The sequence below is a fragment of the Spermophilus citellus genome, assembly GCF_964194105.1.
Source record: "Spermophilus citellus genome assembly, contig: SCAFFOLD_184, whole genome shotgun sequence".
Lineage (NCBI taxonomy): Eukaryota > Metazoa > Chordata > Mammalia > Rodentia > Sciuridae > Spermophilus > Spermophilus citellus.
In genome coordinates, this window is record NW_027673117.1 from 114,867 (window position 1) to 120,950 (window position 6,084).

The 6,084-nt window shown below is 38.8% G+C and overlaps 1 pseudogene across 1 annotated transcript; it reads right to left on the minus strand.

The window, feature by feature from the left end:
- Window positions 1–737: 737 nt before the first annotated feature.
- Window positions 738–2,362, minus strand: LOC308640077 (TNF receptor-associated factor 4-like; annotated as a pseudogene). The gene is made up of 2 exons: window positions 1,601–2,362; window positions 738–1,372 (listed from the first exon to the last, which is right to left on the minus strand). The product of its transcript is annotated as a TNF receptor-associated factor 4-like (transcript).
- Window positions 2,363–6,084: the final 3,722 nt, after the last annotated feature.

The window sequence follows — 6,084 nt, forward strand, 5'->3', positions numbered from 1 at the left end:
GAACTGGGGATTCCAGCCTTATCCTAAAGCTTAACCTTTCAGATTTAACCACCAAGAAACAGCAACAAGTCTCTTCCAATGCCTGCTGTGGTTCCCCCTGGTGCCCACCAGACGGCGACACAGCAGGGCAGCTGATCTTGGGGTCATAGTGGCAGCACTTCTTCTCTCAGTGGTCATTTGCATAGTTAGCCCCAACCTCCCAGGCCCTTAACTAACTCGGAGGAGACAGGCCAGAACCAAGTTAATAAATACAATTCAGAATTTATTAAAAATCAGAGCTCCCATTTGTGCCTTCCTGGTGCTAAGGAAATAAATAACCAGAAGGGACACAGCTGGGGAAAGAAAACCAATCTCAAGACAGATTTTTTAAACTACACCTCCCTTCCCCACCCTTCCCCCTATGGCTCTTGGGACATAGCACATGAGCAAGTACCTCAGTCCAGGTAGAATGTGGCCGGCACCAAGGCATACCTGCCCTGCCCAGGAGGGGAGACAGGTCCTAGGATCATTTGTTTCCAGCCCTTGAATCCCATAGACCTGCTTCCAGCATGGGCCAGGGCTGAAGCATCAATTGGAGGCACCTGTGGGTGGTGGTGGTAGGGGGAGAACAGGGTAACAACCCCGGCAGCATAAACAGCTGAAAGGGGGTCCAGCCCCCTCTCCAGGTTCAACCAGTAGCCTGATAAGTCATGTCCCATCCATACCCGCTTCTCCCCTTGAGCCTGCAACCTCTGCACTCAGCTGAGGATCTTCCTGGGCAGTTCAACAGAGGCACAGATGAAAACTGCATCACATTGCACATAGTTTCCCTTTCGGATATCCTGGGGGGAGATGAACTTGGGATATCCAAAGCCCAGAGAACTCTCATCCTAGGAGCTTCACCACCTGCCTGGATTTTGGAAATTTTTCCAGTTTGAGTCAGAGTGGAAACTCTCAATGAAAGGCTATGGCTTAGCAAGCCCTGGGTTGCTCTGATCTAGCAGGGAGAACGTGACACGACGGGCAAAATGCCACTCAAGGAGACTGTCAAATGTGCCTAGTAGCACACGAATGTACAGAGAGAGATATGTGCCCTCACCACTGCTGTTGCCAATGAGGAGTGCAGATACCTGTAGTTTGTAACCATACTTATGTGTTTTGAAGGCTGGGCTGAAGCACTCAAGGTTGGGCTTGGCGTCTTGTAGCCTCTGCCCATAGCTGCCAATCTTCCAGATGAGAAATCCATCACTGCCTACTGATAGTTCCTCCAGCTCTCCATGCACTCCTGCAGCTCCTGCAGCTCCTGCCACTGCTGGCTCACCAGGGCACACATCATAGCCAGAGGTGGCTTCACACTCTCCTCCACATGCCGCACCATTGGCAGCTTAGGGCACTGTTGGCAAAGCCCCAGGCAATTAGGGAAGGGAGGACTGTTACCAAAAGAGGAAGACACAGGGGTAGCAGGCGCCCAACTCTGCATGAGGAAGACAGGGTGCTAGGAAGCACCTGCAGCTTGACAGCAGGGGGAAGGACCTCAAAGAACTAAACTGCCAGGAACCCTAGCCTTCATTTAGGACTTCATGGGCTAAAGAGGGGTTGACAGGAAGAAGGGGCATCTGACCCTGTGCATGCAACCGGAGTCTTTGAACGGGTATAGCACCAAGGCAGTCCTGCTGCTGTCCATCAGATGATTTGGCAGATCCTCCTGAGCCATGGTGCCCATGCCACACTGGTTAGGGTAGGGCACAGGCAGCCTTGGGCACTGGTACTGGTGACTCTGTACCTATTGACTTCCTTTGTGCAATAGGTACAAGGCTGGGTGCACTTTGGACACTCAGAAGTTGCATGCTGGGCCAGTAGTCACCTCATCATGCTTGTTCTCACAGTACGCACTCTCTTGGGGGCACATACCCTCATGGCTCTCAAAGGCTTCCCCACTGAAGTCAAAGACACAGAACTCGCACTTGAGGCGCCGCTTGGGGCAGTCGTGTTGCAAGTTTGCAGGCAGATCAAGGTGACTCAGCTTGCCAGGACAGCGATTGGGGCAGGGAACTACATTGAAGCTGCAGGTATTCAGGTGTCTCTGTAAATGATGAAGTGGCCCACTCCAGCAGCAGCCCTCCTCACTGTGGATGCAACAGATGGGCAGGCCTAGCATCTGGACCTCCAGGTCTGGGTCTGGGTAGATCATGGCATAGTCCAGTGGAAGTTGGTCCTCAGGCCATTTGAAGACTCCTTCACTGAGGAACTCCTGCAGGCAGGTGTCGCAGAAGCGGTGGCCATAGGTAGAAACCTGCAGGGGCTCAGGCATGGGTATCCTGCACATAGGGCACAGCAGCTGGCGCTTGGGCTTCTCCAAGAATTTGTAGTGGAAGCTGCGCATGGCGGGAGAGTGGCGGGCAAGGGCAAGCGGGGCTGGGCACGTGGCGGCCCCTGGCGGCATGGACTGGCAGCCCCGCCCAAAGCCACTAAGTGTTTTAAATATGCTTTATATTTGAAATATTATATACTCTATAAATCTCTCTTCACTTAAAAAATGATTGCATACTACACTATTTTACAGATATAAAAACAGAATACTTAAAGAATATTTGGACTATTTCTAATTCATAAGAAAATTCTAAATTGAATATTTTTTTACATATGCATATGTAGTATATCAGTATAAATCTTTATTATATGAATATATACATGCAAATCAGGATATATACAAAAGATTCTTGCATGTTTTCTATATGAAATATGCACATTTTGGGCTGGGGTTATGGTTTAGTGGCAGAGCACTTGCCTAGCATATGTAAGGCACTGGGTTTGATTCCCAGTACCATACCTCAATAAAGGATCATTATCAACTAAAAAAACCATTAAACGAATATATATATATAAATAACTGTCCTTAACATGAAAACTCCAAATGCAATAATGACAACCATCACAAATACTGGTCAGACATTCCTCCTCTAACAGAGAACAGACCTTATAGGATAAATGGCTAATTACAGGTCTGGAACAAAAAAATAAATGATGTGCTTGAAACACTTTGTTTTGTGAGAAACTGAAAGTAATCCAGGATAAATGGGAACACATCAAAAAGATGTGTAATCAGCTTTAAATAGCAGCAGCTGTTTATATATAGGCATGTGAGTACCAAAATTATAAGCTTTATCTTCTTGTCCACTTATGGTTGGTTTTGCTATATTTGTTTTTGTACAATCAAATTTAAAATATTATAATTTGGCTACCACATAGTAATCATTTGACACAAGGAGGAATCATCTATAAAATATTAATTCTAGTGGATGAAAATTTAAAGACCAAACAGATATTTATAAAGTCACAAAGTGCCACCACCCAAAATATTTATGAAATACAAAGGGTATATAAATACTAGGTATATCATGGACCAACCTGGCAGATACTTCTTAACCAAATAATTAGTGAAAAATAACCAGTGATGGAACAAAGTGACACTACATACTTCCACAGTTTCTTGTGCCTGTGTCATTGAGGTCCCAGATATTTGCTTACTTTAAGTAGAGGCTAACTCTAGATCCTACAAGTTTTCCACCATTACTAGAGGCTGACCATAGTTTGTGACCATGTCTGTCAGTGCTGCCAGAATATGTTCTAGTGTAAGGACTAGGCATTATATGCATGATGGTCTTCCTGTAATGGCATAATCTGAATCCACTCATGAGAACATATCATATGATTCTAAACTGAAAGAAAATTTAAAAAAACTACTACTGATATACAGCATTCAAAATCATAGATATCATAAATAGCCCATAAAAACTCAGTAATTTTCCCAGATTAAAAGGGACAGAAAAAAATGAGACCACTGGACACAGTGAATAATTGATATTAAAATTTCCCAAAATTGGATTTATTTTGGTTCAAAGACAATTGTTGAAATAACTGGCAAATTTAGAATAAGGTTTGTAGAGTAGATATTCATAATTTAATTTTCTTATTATGTACCTTTTTGGAAATGGAGAAAAAGAGATAAAACAAGTTAATAAAATAGTAACATTTGAGAAATATTTCCTAGGAATTCTTTGCACTGCTGTTATAAATCTTTTATAAATCTGAAACTGTCAAAAAAGAATATTTCTGAAAGAAAAATATTTCTTTAAAATATTAACAAGTAACAACATACTCAATAAAATAAACCGTGAATCTGTATATGTATAATTAAATAAAAAAAAATTAGTGGTGGATGATTACAAAGATATTTATAGTCTCAAACTCTCTCCCTACAAAAAATTTAATTACAAAGTAAAATACTGCAAATACCACCTTAATAACCAATATTAACATCAGCAGTAGTGAGGATATTATATGTAACATGATGTGACTCAAAGAGAAAATCAGATAATTGATTCTATGATACTCTTGCAAAAAAATGTAATCTAGTTCCAATCATAAAGAAACCAGAAAATTCATCTTAAGCACATTCTACATGCTTTCTCACTGAAAAGATTCAAAGGTAAAGAAGAGACTAAGAACTATTTGAATCTGAAGGCATCTATAAAATACAACAGTTAATTTCATTTCATGGCTCTGAATGAAATACTTTGCTATAAAGGACAATATCATGCTACTAGCAATGAATGAAAATAATTTGAGGATTAAGTCATTGAAGGCATTATGATAGAATGTATTATTACTGATTTGAGAAAAAGCAATTGCTTAATGTTTTTGGCCTTTTCTCTTCATACAATCTTGAAATATATTAGTAAAGTTGCACATTTTAATTTAAAGTACTTTTGTCTATTGAAGCATTTTAAAGTGAATTGCTGACATATGACATCATCCATGATATATTTAGTTGTTACTACAATCAGAACATGCTAGATAACTACAATACAACCTTATTATAAAGCTTATATGATTAACAAGTATTCTGTTACTTGGTAATATTTGACAAATCATTGATAATGAATGAAGGTTGTATTGTAGTTATCTAGCATGTTCTGATCTGTAGAAAATACTAAAAATATCATAAATGACAGCATATGTCAGCAATTAACTTTAAAATTATTCAGTGAACAAAAGTACTTTATATTAGAATCTGAAACTTCACTATTATTTTCCAAGATTGTATAAACAAAGAGAAAATTAAAAAAAAAACTATTAAGCAAATATTGATTTTATTAGAAACAAGTCTTAAGTCAATGCTTCAAATTAAATTTATAAAAATTGAAAGGCTCTATGTTTGATGGCAGTATAATAATTCTAATACATTAGCCCATTAGTCAATATAGTAAACGGAATACCAAACTAATGTTACCTAAATCTCTGGATCCATATTCAGGGATAAATTTTTAAATACATATAATCTATCATTAATGTGATATTTAGATTTACCAAATTAGTGTTGACCATTTGCTTTTTGAATGAAGTTTAAGTGTTAGCATTTAGACAATTTGAAAACATCTCAATAAAAACTGGTTTGCACATGCACTTCAAATTTTCTTACAGATGTATATAAAGCTTCATATTTTGAGAAATTCATTATATATATGATACACACATCCTTTTCAATAAAGTTTTTACATCATACATTTCATCAAACAATACAAATATTATATCAACAGTCTGAAAAACACAATATTATTCTTCTTATGCTTTTTCCTTAATATCTCTGTATATTCTTATGGTTTTATTCAAAAGTGGAACTTGTCTTGGCTTATTAGTAATTGTTCAGGCAGAAGCTTCCGTAGTCAAGATTCAAATTCTGTAGCAAGTGGAGAGAAAAGGAATTATAATTTGTCTCAAAGATTTTTTAAGCATGAATCAGTAAAAAAGTTGAGAACTTTTCATTGCTCATAAGAATGCAAAATAGATATGTATGTCCACAATACAAAATTACTATGAAAAGCAATATACCCATATTTTCATACAAAGTTATCATGCTTTTGATTTTCCACCACTTATGCATGAATTTGACAACCATATTCTAGGGTATTCTGGCAAGCAGTGGGATGACAACATGGAAATGATAATGGACACCACTCAACAGCCATATACCATAGCTTGAAAAGCAGGCAAGCAGTTGATTTCAATACAGAGTCATTGGCATTATGACAGGGATAAAACAGG